Below are 17,698 nucleotides of genomic sequence, written 5' to 3' on the forward strand. Positions count from 1 at the left end.
TAAAAAAACCCTATCCAATTTAGTTCTAATAACACCTCTGAATTGTAAAATGTCTTCCCACTGGATTACATAATGCAACTATGATGAATCTGAACTGCCAGACTCCGAGTTGACAGCGATACACACGATGCATGTTAAAATCACATGTCACATCAAGACAACGAAAAGACAAATTAGCTGTATAAACATACTTGTGTCAGTTAATTTTGTTTGTTTGTGCAGTAAAATGTTGGTTATAAGGGTACACTTCAAGAAATTATTTTTATACAATTAAAAAATGTTGTGTTTGACATTGACATAAAGTTACTCACGGAAATGGGTATAATTCCGGTATATTTCACACGATGTCCGTAATGAGGTTTTACTTATGATTAATGAAAATACAATGTTTATTGCATCATTATAATGATTTTAAATAAGTACCACGCCACCGTTCCTCATTATAGTAAAAACTGAATATTAATTTATAAGATTTATATAAATTTGTCTTTGGTACTTAGGTACACTAACCACAAATGATAATGTAACGCAACCTGTAAGGCTGTAAGTGTAATACCGTAAATGTACTAATTAAATTTTTTATTTCTTGTTCATGTTATTAACATTTTTTAAATATGTATTAAATCATAATATTTAAACTTAAAAAAAAATATAAAAAAATGCCAAGATCTAAGGTTAAGAAGTATATATGACATTACAAAGTATTCATATAACTTATTGTAATAATGTTTTTTTTAAATCTTGCGATTTGGGGTTAAATTGTGTGAATTTAAAAAATCTCCTGCTTTTTCAACACACACCTCCTGCTTTCTCTTGACTAAAGGTTGACAGGTCTGGAGAGAGAGAGAGCGAGAGAGAGAGAGAAAGAGAGAGAGGGGGGAGGGAGGGAGGGAGGGAGGGAGGGAGGGAGGATAATAAACGAGTTACCAGTTATTATCAAATTTATAAATTTGATAATAACTATTAACTGGTGCCGAGCTTGTTATTCTATTTATTACCCTAGCTATTTGGGGTTTTCAAAAGCCTACATTGGCTACATGTCCATGTATATAGAAATGACGTAAACTACTTTACTGTCCTGGGTATTGCTTTAACTTTGTAATTTATTCACAGTTCACAGATAATTTTCAAAACCCAAAGTTTTATATATTCTGTAAAAAAATATATATAATGAATTGCCTTACCATTTTATTACAAGTTTAACACTGAAACCAGAAAGACATAAAAACAAGTTATGTGATGTCATTGTGTGTTTTGCCAAATCATGATGACATCATATTTAGTACCGACAAGGTGATTGGTTTGTTAGCGTCAAATCGTCCAATAATTATGTACGTTAAACCAATGCATGATAATTTCTTAATGAGAAATTATGATTTTTATTTTTCCCGTTATGAGTGCCTGCTGCAGTAATAAATAAAGAGAATACATTACTATTGGGTGTACGAGTTGTTTCGAAAACATATTTAATTAGCAAAAACAAGTTGGATATATCTTTAAACAAGTTGTAAAATAAATGGTATCTATAATGGACACAAATGCAGTATTCTATTTCTTACACAGCCCCTAAAACCATGTATAAATAAATTTAAATCTCTTTTGTACTTATTTAGTTATTTAAAACATATTTACTTGGCAGTTAACATGTCACACAGTGATCAGTTTTATGTTAACTTGTATGTTACAGAACAGTCAATTTCGGACACCCTTGTATTATTGGATCATATGGGTCATCACCACGCAGCAACCAGAAACAAGTCTCAAAAGTTATCTCCAACATAATAATGTTGGATACGATATTCATCTACAATGGGTCATCTCTTATACGGGTATGTATGAAATATTCTGGTGTATACAATGTTCACATTTCACCAAATGATTATAATTAAATTTCTGTAACATTGATTACAATTTAATGTCATCTCATTTGTCCAGCCATAGCAATGCAAGTTTGTTAATTTCTCGATGAATAAAACTTATGTCGCCAGGGAACATGATATCTGGTGACATCACTTCATATTGGTACTTTGTCTTATTTTAAGAGTGTTATTGTTTGTTAATTTCTCGATGAATAAAACTTATGTCGCCAGGGAACATGATATCTGGTGACATCACTTCATATTGGTACTTTGTCTTATTTTAAGAGTGTTATTGTTTGTTAATTTCTCGATGAATAAAACTTATGTCGCCAGGGAACATGATATCTGGTGACATCACTTCATATTGGTACTTTGTCTTATTTTAAGAGTGTTATTGTTTGTTAATTTCTCGATGAATAAAACTTATGTCGCCAGGGAACATGATATCTGGTGACATCACTTCATATTGGTACTTTGTCTTATTTTAAGAGTGTTATTGTTTGGAACCAAAATAAGTATTCAAAATAAAATTTGAAGTTTTACTGTTATTATTAGTAAGTATGTTTCAAATTTAGTTCTAAGGATTATCTGTTATTTCTTTTACGTTCATCTGGGTATGAACAAAAAAAATCATCCACAAACTTATGCATAAACGGCTTCGCTGATTCACACTTTGCAGATGAATTTATTTTTTTCATACCTGATGAGCATAAAAGAAATAACAGACAATTTTTAAATACTGATTGTGACGGAACATGCTCTTATCTTTTCGCCTGTGGCGATGTTAATTGTTTTAGAGGGCCGTGTGCAGCTTGGTTACGTAATACCCCCGCGTGACCGTACCCCCTAATACACACCCAGACCAGATGTGGAGGCCATGTGGCCAGTAGTTACGTAATACCTCCGGTAGTGCAGTTTTACGACCGTGGGTTCTAGTGAATTAGGCGTCGGTCTGTCTGGCCATCTAAGAGGAAATACCGTCTCTGGGAGTTGTGGCAATATCACATGATAGGTGAGGTACCGCGTTGTGCCCCCAGGCAATATTCGCTGTCTCTGAGATTTTTGAATAAATAGATAGGATTTTAGATATATCGGGTAGAAACATTGGAAGGCTCCCGGGGAACGTTTGTCCGACTGGACTGGTAAATATTTTTTTTTGCTCTGTTGTATAACCTTGATGTGATTGATGTGACTTTAAATATTTTAATACTGTATTATACCAATATTATTTAGACAGTGTCTCCGGTAATCTGACGAAGTAAATTGTAGGCTTTACTGTCTAAAATATTAAAGCTTAGCCGGTCATCCTAGAGGACCTAGGTAAACTGTAGGTTATTGTCTTTATGGTGATATGTACCAGTATTAATTCTGTATTACAAGGTTACTGAATGTGAGTATTTAAGGGTTAATTAAAAATTAACCAGTTAGGAATAGAGTTGTAATTCCTTTATTAATTAAGTTCCCCTGGCAGCGTTTCTCAATTATCACATGTGTGTGGGTTGTATTACCCTGAAGTGATTAGAATATTGTGTAAACTAGACACCTAGTAATTAACTAATTAAGTGATTAGTTCTGGGTTGTTATTATATAGTTGTTGTTAATTAACTACTGTGGCAAGTACATTTGTCAGCATAGTGTTAATACAGATTCCAAAGTGTATTGTGTTTTGTTGTGTTTTCTAGTGAACTAAACGTGTTATATATATATATTTATATAAGATCTTATCTCTGATTATACCTAGAGCCGAGCCACTCGGGTATTGGACTGCCCGATACAGAAAGATCTAATAGATATACAGTTAGGATAGATATTTGGATAATCGTGTTTTATTAAGTTACGGGTATTATAGGATCCCCGTGACACTGATATTGAAATACAACACTTACATCAACTTGATATTGTATCATTTTTACTATTTCTTAAAACTCATCAGTATACAGTGGTGGGACGTAGCCCAATGGTAAAGCGCTCACTTGATGCATGGTCAGTCTGGGATCGATCCCCGTCGGTGGGCCCATTGGGCTATGTCTTGTTCCAGCCAGTGCACCAAAACTGGTATATAAAAGGCCATGGTATTCCTGTCTGTGGAATGGTGCACATAAAAAGATCCCTTGCTACTAATGGAAAATGCAGCAGGTTTCCTGTAAGACTACATGTCAAAATTATCAAATGTTTGACATCCAGTAGCCGAGGATTAATAAATCAATGTGCTCTAGTGGTGTCGTTAAACAAAACAAACTTTTGATGGTCAGTATACCTACCTCATTCCAAAAGTTAGAATGACATCTTGTGAAACTAGCAGAAGATTACATCACACCATTCAGCTCTTCTTTCTCTTATCTCTAGGGAATTACACGAATCACTAATAGGGTTAGTTGTGGTAAATCTATTGTAGTGATTTAATCGAGTAAGCCTGGAGTTGCCTCTCTTTGCTACATCTGCTGTATATACCCAGTGTGAGATATACCTGAGATTCCACTAAGGTATGACGATTATCAGGCAATTCATCATTTAACTATGATTCACGTTAGAAATAGAACAGAGTACCCACATGTATCTTGTTACTAAGTGACTAAGTGTCGGTAGTGCACGTGATTCATGTTACAAACGTAACACTGGTGTATCCCATTACGCAGTAGGGTAGATAGTGCACATGATTCATGTTAGAAACATAACACGGGTGTATCCAATTACGCAGTAGTTCTTCCAGTGCACGTGAGTGAGGGTTTCTGCCAGATTCTGGAAGATGCATCAGTGGAATTCATCAGCAGGTGCTGTGTACATATATCTCACTCTAGAACACACAAACATGTAGCTGATAGCCTTAGGTTAACAGTTACACAGTTATCAGCAATACCAGCCACAAATGTTTCATGTCAAACACATTTTAACAAAACTTTATTAGAGGCTGCAATCCACTATTATGCAACATAAAGTCAGGATATTATATGCTTGTAATAACACCACCCACATCCCGAACCCCCAACCACACACCCTCACCACCAATTTGCCTACAACACCTATTGTCTGCACTGCCATTGTAGGCAGAATGAGAAATGAATTTGAACCCCTTTTCCTAATAACACCTATAGCTGTCACTTAAGACTACAAGGGATCTTTCTCATGCACTTTCTCGCAGGACAAAGCAAATATAAATGCACCATAGTCTTTGTAGGCAGCAAATTTAGTAGGATTGTACTTCCATGAATTCAGATTTTGGGTCAGAAGCATATGATTATGATATGGAATCCAAAATAACCTACATGTACACAACCCCTGCAATTAAGAAAATTTCCACGGCAAAAAATATACCATGGAAAGAAATTCTAATATAGTCCATAGCAAAAAAGGTGCCGTGGAGAATGAAAACCCCACGGCATTGCTGATTGTTGTGTGCACTTGCAGAGATCGTGTACATGTTGATTACATTTTTTTCCCCCAATTCTAATGAAATCCTAAAAAACCCTCCTAATTCATGCACTGGTTGGGGTGGGTAAAAACACTAAGTCCACCAAGAGGAATTGATCCTTTGGCCCATCACAGCTCAAGTGAGCAGTCTAGTATCATTGAGCTACATCCTAGTATCCTACACCTCAGCCATCATTGTTATGAATCCATCACAGCTACATAACACAGTTGTCAACCCAGGGTCTTTGGTATACCAGTCAGGAGTACCTGGTTGGGATGGTGATAAATAAAAATAAACATAGGGCCTACCATGGGAGACTGTTCCTGTGTTCCAAGTACTCTACTACCTAGTCATAGAGCTGGTCCTAAGATCATAGCACTCTACTACCTAGTCATGGGGACTGGTCCAATGATCATAGCACTCTACTACCTAGTCATGAGGACTGGTCCAATGATCCAAGCACTCTACTACCTAGTCATGGGGACTGGTCCTGTGATCCAAGTACTCTACTACCTAGTCGTGGGGATTGGTCATGGTTGGGATGGTGATAAATAAAAAAAACCATAGGGCCTACCATAGGAGACTGGTCCTGTGATCGAAGTACTCTACTACCTAGTCATAGGGCTGGTCCTAAGATCATAGCACTCTACTACCTAGTCATGGGGACTGGTCCAATGATCATAGCACTCTACTACATAGTCATGAGGACTGGTCCAATGATCCAAGCACTCTACTACCTAGTCATGGGGACTGGTCCTGTGATCCAAGTACTCTACTACCTAGTCGTGGGGATTGGTCATGGTTGGGATGGTGATAAATAAAAAAACCCATAGGGCCTACCATAGGAGACTGGTCCTGTGATCGAAGTACTCTACTACCTAGTCATAGGGCTGGTCCTAAGATCATAGCACTCTACTACCTAGTCATGGGGACTGGTCCAATGATCATAGCACTCTACTACCTAGTCATGGGGACTGGTCCAATGATCATAGCACTCTACTACCTAGTCTGAGGACTGGTCCCTAGTCTACCTAGTCATGGGGACTGGTCCTGGTCCAATCACTGATCCAGGAGTCCAATGATCATAGCACTCTACTACCTAGTCATGGGGACTGGTCCAATGATCATAGCACTCTACTACCTAGTCATGGGGAATGGTCCTGTGATCCAAGCACTCTACTACCTAGTCATGAGGACTGGTCCAATGATCCAAGCACTCTACTACCTAGTCATGGGGACTGGTCCTGTGATCCAAGTACTCTACTACCTAGTCGTGGGGATTGGTCCTATGATCATAGCACTCTACTACCTAGTCGTGGGGACTGGTCCTGTGATCCAAACACTCTACGACCTAGTCGTGGGGACTGGTCCTATGATCTAAGCACTCTACTACCTAGTCGTGGGGACTGGTCCTGTGATCCAAGCACTCTACTACCTAGTCATAGGGCTGGTCCTAAGATCATAGCACTCTACTACCTAGTCATGGGGACTGGTCCAATGATCATAGCACTCTACTACCTAGTCATGGGGACTGGTCCAATGATCATAGCACTCTACTACCTAGTCATGGGGACTGGTCCAATGATCATAGCACTCTACTACCTAGTCATGAGGACTGGTCCAATGATCATAGCACTCTACTACCTAGTCATGGGGACTGGTCCTGTGATCCAATCACTCTACTACCTAGTCATGAGGACTGGTCCAATGATCATATCACTCTACTACCTAGTCATGGGGACTGGTCCAATGATCATAGCACTCTACTACCTAGTCATGAGGAATGGTCCTGTGATCCAAGCACTCTACTACCTAGTCATGAGGACTGGTCCAATGATCCAAGCACTCTACTACCTAGTCATGGGGACTGGTCCTGTGATCCAAGCACTCTACTACCTAGTCGTGGGGACTGGTCCTGTGATCCACACACTCTACGACCTAGTCGTGGGGACTGGTCCTGTCTAAGCACTCCTACCTAGTCACTCCTGTGATACTCTACCCTGTGTCGTCACTCTACTACTGGTCCTGTGATCCAAGCACTCTACTACCTAGTCGTGGGGACTGGTCCTGTGATCCAAGCACTCTACTACCTAGTCGTGGGGACTGGTCCTGTGATCCAAGCACTCTACTACCTAGTCGTGGGGACTTGTCCTGTGATCCAAGCACTCTACTACCTAGTCGTGGGGACTGGTCCTGTGATCCAATCATTCTACTACCTAGTCATGGGGACTAGTCCTATAATTCGAGCTCTCTACTACCTAGTCATGGGGACTGATGCTATAATCCGAGCACTCTACTACCTAGTCATGGGGACTGATGCTATGATCATAGCACTCTATTACCTAGTCATGGGGACTGGTGCTATGATCTGAGCACTCTACTACCTAGTCATGGGGACTGGTGCTATGATCTGAGCACTCCACTACCTAGTCATGGGGACTGATGCTATGATCATAGCACTCTATTACCTAGTCATGGGGACTGGTGCTATGATCTGAGCACTCTACTACCTAGTCATGGGGACTGGTTGTGTTACAGAAGTGTGATCAATCCTACAACCCATCACACAGCAGGCGAGCACTCTACCACCACACTACATCCTGTCTATCAGTTGTGAACCCATAAAGCAGCAGCACAGCTATACAACACGTACTTTAACTCCATTTTCCGCACGTCACCTCAAACCAATCATACACTTCAAATACAATCTGACATGACATTGCAACAAACACAATTAATAATAGAAAAAATAAATAAAAGACAATTCCAAAAGCAATGACGCAGAAAAGCGACAATCAATGACGTTCTGAAGAATCACATCAGATAATTTGCCGCTGCCCGAAGGAGCCGATGCTGCCGTGATGATGCTGTGTCTGATTAGCTCATTATCGGTGCTCGCCGATGGCTGTATTGTGGCCACAAGTCACAATGACACGACGGTGAGAGAAATAACGTGACCAACTTTTCGCCCTCGGTCGTCTAGCTCCCCCGTGACCACCACACACAGATCAATACCAATAAGAATTGTAACAAAATGTCAAATGTAAAACATCAACACTCTTCACGGGAGGGGGGAAGATGAGGGGGGTTCACACTGACACAGTGGTAGTGAGAGAAATAACGTGACCATCGTTTGACCATCGTTTGCCATCAGTCGCCTAGCCCCCATGACCACCACACACAGATCAATACCAATAAGAATTGTAACAAAATGTCAAATGTAAAAATTCAACTCTCTTTACGGGAGGGGAGAGGAGGGGGTGTTAGAGAACCATCCTTTCTGGTAGAGTAGTATAAAGAAAGCATCCATAAAGAAGTGGGACTTAGTTCAGTTGATAGAGTGCTCGCCTGAGGTGCCTGGGTCAAAGGATTGAATCCCTGTAACGGAAACTAGTTTTTTCTCTCATCCCAACCAGTATTCCACATTTGTTATATCAAAGGTCATGGTATGTGCTGTTCTATCTTTGAAAAAGTGCATATAAAACATACGTTACTGCCAATGGAAAAATGTACCTGGTTTCAAAGTGTGAACACCATATATCACAATTACCAAATATTTGAAATCCATTAGCCGATGATTAATTAATCAATGTGTTGTAGTGGTGTCATTAAACAAATACCCACTTTAACATGTCCTTTAACCAGTCATGGGGTGCATTTTTCAGCAGACATGACAGTGCATACCATAGCCTTTAATATACCAGTCATGGGACACTGGCTGGGTTTGCGGGAAAAGAAAAACCAATCAGAGAATGGGTCGACTGAGGGATCTTGTGACCAAAGCACCTCCGGTGAATGTTCTACCGACAGACTTAGAACCTGCCCCTGGTGACGGGGTCAAGGGATGGTACACGGACTGACCAAAGCACCTCAGGTGAATGTTCTATCGACAGACTTAGAACCTGCCCCTGGTGACGGGGTCAAGGGATGGTACACGGACTGACCAAAGCACCTCAGGTGAATGTTCTATCGACAGACTTGGAACCTGCCCCTGGTGACGGGGTCAAGGGATGGTACATGGACTGTCCAAAGGAGAGGAGTAAACAGGCACACAGAAGATGCTTCTACAACAAATGTATCTTGCTGACATGTTAACTATAATAGGGAGGGACATGGTCCAATGGTAAAGTGCTCACTTGATGCACAATTGATCTAGGATCGATCTCCATCGGTGGGCCAGTGCACCACAATTGCAGGCCATAGGATGTCAAATTTCATGGGAAACACGTTTTGGTTGCATGCCTTGTGATCATGAGAATCTATCAGAAACTGTTTTATTATATACATATTATTTGCGTTGAACAGTTGTACTCAATATAATAATAATAGGAAACAAAATTTCAGTTCCATGATTTTACAGAAATAATACCGGAAACGATAGTGTCCGTGAAATCCAAGAGCCTGCAACTGGTATATTAAAGGCTGTGGTATGTGCTATTCTGTCTGTGGAATGGTGCATATAAAAGATCCCTTGCTACTAATACAAAAATGTAGCAGGTTTCCTCTCTAAGACTATATGTCAAAATGACCAAATGTTTGATATCCAATAGCCGATGATTAATATATCAATGTGCTCTAGTGGTATTATTAAACAAAACAAAATTTAATCTTTGTTAACTATAACCAATTAATTATACAACAAATTAACGCTAGGCCATAACAACATTAACTAATCATTAACTATTGGATGTTAAACATTTGTTAATTATGACATTTAGTTTTCAGAGAAACCCCGCTACATTTGATCCAACAGCAGTAAGTACCGTATATCTTCGCCTGTAAGTCGATCTCGGCTATAAGTCGAGTCCCTAATTTCAAGCCCTGAAAACGTATTTTTTTATTGACCCATTTATAAGTCGACCCATGAAAAAAACTACTTATAAATATTGAAATATTTCTTATTTTCAGCACATGAGAACAATAATATTTGAACAAAAGAAAATTATTTTACAAACTTCGGTTTTCACGTTTTGTACATCGCAATATGATCAGACTATTCCAATCAAACTATCATTATTACATAGCATCAAAACGAAATATTCCCTTAGTAGAGAGTGAAAGCTGTTTGACTGTTACTGTATAGTACTGTACAGATGGTTTTGTGCACAGACAACAACTTTATTTATAAACACTGACAACAGATCACTACGATAAAACTGAAAGTATCACGTTTTGCCGCCATATTAATACATGTAAGGAGGATAACTCTGGAAAGTACACTGGTTTTTTGTACCAAATGATGTGTGTCCCTATTGCTCTAGATAAGTGAACTGCAGAGATCAGTCTATTTTAAGGGAAAGCTCATAGGTTACACTATACCAATTAATTTCCGGCTGGGTCGAAGTTCGAGGTGTACCGAACTTTTGATAGAGAAGTTAACACCACAAGTCCTGTGATTGGTTATAAATGTGAGTGTGTTGGTTGTAAAAAAAATTAGTTTCATCTGGGCTAAAAATGTATGCAATTTTATTTGATGTAGTACCACCGTGTCAAGTAGCCTTGTGCTTGAAACATGTATGGGGTACCTGTAAAAAAAAGTACTAAAAGTTTGTGCGAAACTAGGGGTGTTGCAGAAACATCTGGTTATACCGAAAATGAGCCATGAAAGGTACCATTTTCTGCAGTTAATACTTTGAGGTAGGGGTTGTAGTACTGATATTTATGGGTCACAGTTTGGTTGATATATTGCATATAGTGTTTTTAAACACAAACGTTAACATGGTCGCCTATGGGATTTGAATTGGTATAGTCCAACCAGTAATATTCATGAAGTTAATCACCGCCAAAACATTGTTTGAACAACAATTAATGCCAGTGACCAGATTTCAAAATAAACTCAGGCAACAGGTAGTTAGTATTGTTTACATTTTTACTATTAGTGATGACTGTTAATTTAACTAAGTGGACTGTTGTCTTGGCATGTGAGTGAGATCGTACGCCTTTTCGCATAACCAAAACCGTTCTAATGCCAAAAAAAATAGGTTATAAAAAATAAATGTGTCAAATTAACATATTTGAGTATAAATACATGGCATACGTCAACAATAAAACTTGTAAAATAATTCCCAAAACAGTAATATTTTTTGGTGACATTTTTTTACCCTCATATAAGTCGACCCCCCAAGTTATAAAATAATTTTTGGGTGAAAAAAATTCGACTTATAGGCGAAGATATACGGTAATCTTTTATAAAATATTTTCTAACAGACAAAACAGCACATACCATATTCTTTGATATACCATACAGTCATGAGGTACAGATTGAAGAAAAAACAATCAGAGAATCAGCTAGACACCCACCCACCATAAATGAGCACTGTGTACAACCTCTAATATTAATCATTTGATGTCAAGAGCATATTAAACATATTAAACCACATCTAAAGTCACTCTAATTTTGTTGGTTCATAGGCAAACTTTAAGCAGACAATCACCCACCTAACCAAATGTAATACATGCCTATACACGTGTGTTCCTTAAGTATATATGTATTGGGAATACCAAACATTGATAAATTGTAAGAAAGTCCCATCATCTCTTATATTCTAAAACTATTTGGGAAAATACACGTTACCGTAAATTATCCTGAAACAATTGTTAAAATTAATTATGTTTTTGATACTTACATGTAACATCTGATTATATACATGTGTGTATTCTGTCTAACCATTTACTTATTCATTAATTCATTCATATTCTGTTCACAAATGTGTGGATGCTGACCTTTTGTGAGATCTGTACACAACTATTTCACCATTTCTCATAACAAATTTCAATGTCCATTAAAGATGAAATCATACAGCTTGCCTACCCTATAAAACGTTGATCCAGGCAGGCTGTTTTTCAGTCACCTGCACACATGCATTTCAAAACAAGGCCTGGAAATGTCCTCTCAATACAGGTGGCTGTTTAAAAGAGGTGACCTTATGCAGATACGACTGCATCATCAAGTTATTCCTGCAAGTGAGACACAAGATGTAGTTGTATATCTGAACTGCTGATTGACCAAGCACGCTCAAAACATACAGCATCACTGGCAACCATTTTTAAAAATGTATTGATCCGTAGAAATGTTGTGAGGTTTTTTTTATATTATTTTTTAGCTTAATTTGTAACTATGCACTACAACAGTCTTGAAAAAAAAAATCATTTCCTAATGTTTGCTATTTAAAATGTCAACTTTGCAGTGGATCGATAATTCTACATGGAGAAACAGTGGGCAGTGAATCATTGTGACAGTGGTGATGCATCCACAGGGTTTCAGCCTCCGTATAAACATCACATGTTTGTAGTTACCCACCTCAGTGGCGTAGTGGTTAAGCCATCAGGCTGGAGGATGGTAGGTCCTGGGTTCGCACCCAGTAACAGCTTCCACCAATATTGAGTTATAATGGCTCCATGGGATTGTGTAAGGCCACTACACCCTCTCCTCTCTCACTAACCATTAACAGCAACTAACCATTAACCTCTGGACATATATCTTGAACTTTAATTGAATATACAGTGAAACTCCACTAAACCGGACACCCTCGGGACCAAGTAAAAAGTCTGGTTTTAAGAAGTATTCGGTTTAAAGAAGTTCTCTTCTGTACATATATTTGAGGAAATACCGGTTTACAGAGGGTCCTGTTTTGAGAGGTTTCACTGTACATGTAAGCTAGAAAGTAAACTGAATTGACTGAATGTTTGGGCATTGTGGTGTATATGGTGGGCAGCCGTCATCAGCTCCTATTCCTATTCTATTATGGGTGGGACGTAGCCCAGTGGTAGTGCTCACCTGATGCATGGTCTATCTGGGATCAATCCTCATCAGTGGACCCATTGGGTTATTTCTCGTTCCAGCCAGTGTACCACATATATCAAAGGCCGTGGTATGTGTTATCCTGTCTGTTGGATGGTGCATATAAAGGATCCTTGCTACTAATTGAAAAATGTAGCAGGTTTCCTCTTTAAGACTATTTGACATTTAGAAAATGTGTTTCTAATTTTTATTGTTATTCATACTTACCTAGTACTAGCACAACAACAATGGAGGACTGCAGAATTGAGAACAATGATCTGCCCATGCGTGGATATGGATTATATCCGGCAGGGGAAGACAATTCTGCAGTGGAGGAGATGACTCAGGTTGTATAGCATGGTTGTTGTGCTAGTACAGTAAGTTGAATAAGACTATCAATAACTGATGATTAATAAACCAATGTGCTCTAGTGTCGTTACACCAACTTTAACTTGGTATTGAAAGATGGTCAGTGGATGAGGTCAAATTAGCCATTTTTAAGTATAGGGTCTCTCGCTCCCAGTGAATACAACCCTCCACCCAACAGCTTGCAATGTCACAAGTTGGGAGCGGTACTGGGATACGAACCCAGTACCTACAGTGTAGCAGGCTGATGCTGGTTGATTGTGGTACTAGTATCTACAGTGTAATTGTTCATAAGGAACCTTCAGCCTTCCCCGTTCATCTCTGTGGATTCTTCACCTGTAATTAATGTTCCTTAGTGTGGCTTACTGATGTCCTGTGCCAACAACAGCAATTAGATACGGTTGACCGCACTCCACTGTGCAAGGCAGTGTGTGATTAGGTGCTCTAAATGATGGCATTCTGAAGGAGCTCATCATCAGTGCTGGTGCCTAATTCATGGAATGTGTAACACAACATCCACAGTGATAACACTGAACATGGAGAACTTGTTTGTTTCTCAGTATACATTACCAGCCTCAGTGACAGGGCTGAAAACAGGCTGTGGCCAGTTCCACCAAATGTGACCAAGGTTCTCTTTGGGTGACTTTAATATTAAAAAATAATGGCGTCAGTCACCCAAATAATATTATCTTCTTTAGATCTATAACATATGAGCCACTATTAATATTTGTATTCCACATTAAAATTGTACTTTTGGTTCCCTTACCATAATTTGCCAACATACATTATTATTTTGGGGGGCAACCATATTTTTTGGCGAGTTAAGCCACCACATTCAAGGCTGATACCTGTATAATCCATACAAATGTTGTGAGGGTTTTTTTTAATTTCTTTTTTTATTTTAATTTGTAAGTATGCAGTATACAACAGTCTTTAAAAAAAATCACTTCCTAATTGGTACTGGTACTGACTCCCACCTAAAGTGAATTTAATGACTCAATCAAAGGTGTCGGAAACAGAGGGGCCAAGGGGCACTGCTCCCCCCCCCCCCCCACTAACTGGGGGCCACAATATGAACTCACATTTAATAAGTGCCCCCCCCCCCCCCCAGTTGCTGCCATCTTCCGATGCCTATGTCAATGGGTAGGTGTAAGGCAACTACACTGATTTCTCTCTCACTAATCACTATCACTATCACACTAATTACTATCACACTAATTACTATCACACTAACCACTATCACACTAATTACTATTACACTAACCATTATCACACTAATTACTATCACATTAACCACTATCACACTAACCACTATCATACTAATTACTATCACATTAACCACTATCACACTAACCACTATCACACTAATTACTATCACATTAACCGCTATCACACTAACCACTATCACACTAATTACTATCACACTAACCACTATCACACTAATTACTATCACATTAACCACTATCACACTAACCACTATCACACTAATTACTATCACATTAACCACTATCACACTAACCACTATCACACTAATTACTATCACACTAACCACTATCACACTAACCACTATCACACTAATTACTATCACACTAATTACTATCACACTAACCACTATCACACTAACCACTATCACACTAACCATTATCACACTAATTACTATCACACTAACCACTATCACACTAATTACTATCACAGTAACCACTATCACACTAATTACTATCACACTAACCACTATCACACTAATTACTATCACACTAATCACTATCACACTAATTACTATCACACTAACCACTATCACACTAATTACTATCACACTAACCACTATCACACTAATTACTATAACACTAACCACTATCACACTAATTACTATCACACTAACCACTATCACACTAATTACTATCACACTAACCACTATCACACTAATTACTATCACACTAACCACTATCACACTAACCACTATCACACTAATCACTATCACACTAATCACTATCACACTAATCACTATCACACTAACCACTATCACACTAACCACTATCACACTAATTACTATCACACTAACCACTATCATAGTGAGCAGGACAGACAGTTCAGATAGCCGAGATGTGTGACCAGGACAGTGTGCTTGAACCTTAAGTCGATATAATTAAGCAAAAATTAAGTATAAATAAAAACAACCCAACAAATATATTATATATTACATGCTGAAAAAAAAAGGGTGCATATGTAGGTACGAGAACTAGTTTGGAAAATTATTTTGTTATAAATTGATCACCACAGCACCAAAGTGTTTATTATCCGACTGTTACCACCACCCCCATCCCCCCCCCCCCCCCCTTTTGTTAGGACTTGAGTTAAGAGTTAGATTTAGGGTTAAGGTTAGTTTTGGGGCTAGGGTAAGGTTTCCTCTTTGTACATATATCAATATAATGGGGAACTTAAAGGTGGAAATCTTTCCTCATTTCTTCTTAACTGTTTTTTGATAAAAACAAATCAGTCTGCAGGTTAAAATCAGGGTTGGTTGGTTAACCAGAAAAAAACAATACCTGTTAGATTCCTAACAACCAGCAGTTGTCTTGGTGGTGCACACTGGGGCCTCAGTGGTATAGTGGTTAAACTATCAGACTTAAGGCTGGTAGGTGCCGGGTTCTCATCCTGTCACCAGATGTGTAAGTCAGCAATGTTTTTTCACTAACCTCTAACAAGCAGTGTATTCACAGATACTAATAGGCGGAAGACAGCAATTTTCAGCTATTACTGCCACTATAACTATCTAAAGTTAGTTTGTTTTGTTTAATGACACCACTAAATCACATTAATTAATTATTAATCCATACCTGTGATGTCACTACTGTTCTAGGTGTTGATTATTTTTCAAGATTCAACACCTGTGAAACAATGAAATCTGAACCTTTTTATGTGTTCATATCAGTGAATGGAAACCACGACTGACAGACTGACAGAATGTATACATTGTAAACAAGTACAATGCTTTAGCCCATCACGAGGCCAGACATCTGCATCATCACATAAACATGTACAGTGAACACTCAGAAACTGAATCAGAGATTCCTTGTTTAGCATGTGCAGCACGCTCAATGCCAGCCAGTCACTGCTGAGGATGTCACGTGGTACTAGTTGCAATGAGAAACACCAATGGGTCCACCAAGAAGGTTTGATCCTGCGACCCTATAACACCTCAGCATGCACTTTACCACAACACCTATATTCCCCCACCCCCAGCTGTCTATTTCTCATGCTTACAAATATACACTTCACTGTGTCCAGTAGATGCATACCTCAGAGGAAGATTCTATTTTAAAAATATACTGATCAGTGATATTTATTTAAAGTTATAGTTTGTTTTGTTTAATGAATCATTGGCTATTGGATGGCAAACATTTGGAACCAAAATTTTGTTTCCTATGATTATTATATAACATACAACTATTTAATATATAATATATATATATATATATATATATATATATATATATATATATATATATATAAAATTATATTTTAAAGGGACATTCCTGAGTTTGCTGCAATTTTTAAGATGTTATCGACTTTTTAACGATTGTAATTACATATGAAATATATTTGTCTGCATAAAATATTAGTGGCTGTATATTACACACGTTTTTGATCGTTCTAATATTTGTACTAGGTTAAATTTCATTTTATTTCCTAAAAACAATTATTTCGTACATACAAAATTATTTGAAGACAAAATCCAGTTTGGGCTTCTTACAAATACTGAGATGACCAGAAACACATTGAATATATACACTGATATTCTAAACCAGAAAATATATTTAATATGTAAGTTTAATCGTAGAAATATTTTAGTAGTCGAAAACATCTTACAATGCAGCAAACTCAGGAATGTCCCTTTATGAACAGTTTCCGATGAGTTCCCATGATCACATGGCATGGATCTGAAAAAGTGTTTCCTATGAAATTTGAAATTCTATGGCCAGTACAGGGAACATTTTGTTTTCAAAATCTTGATTAGCAATATTTCTAGTCAATTGAAAATTTATTACCAACTACTGTTTAATTTTCTAAAATTGTGTAGCGATCTCTGAAAATTGTGTAGTGAATTGTGGCGCGATATTGAACAAAATGTTCCCTGCAGTAAGTGCTAATCAACTGGAAATGAATTAGCAACTACTTTAAGTATTTAACATTTAAAAATTGTTTAACCAGCTCTAAGACTTGCGTAACAAATCACAATTTGAACCTGTATAGCTAGCTGCGTATTTTTCTTAAACAGCCTCCTAC

General features: G+C 38.1%; 1 protein-coding gene across 2 annotated transcripts in view; it reads right to left on the reverse strand.

Moving 5' to 3' along the window:
• LOC121382890 overlaps positions 1-17,698 on the reverse strand; it is a 110,605-nt gene that overhangs the window by 56,993 nt on the left and 35,914 nt on the right. The gene's annotated exons all lie outside the window — the stretch shown is intronic.

This window comes from Gigantopelta aegis, chromosome 10, assembly GCF_016097555.1.
Source record: "Gigantopelta aegis isolate Gae_Host chromosome 10, Gae_host_genome, whole genome shotgun sequence".
NCBI classification, from domain to species: Eukaryota; Metazoa; Mollusca; class Gastropoda; order Neomphalida; family Peltospiridae; genus Gigantopelta; species Gigantopelta aegis.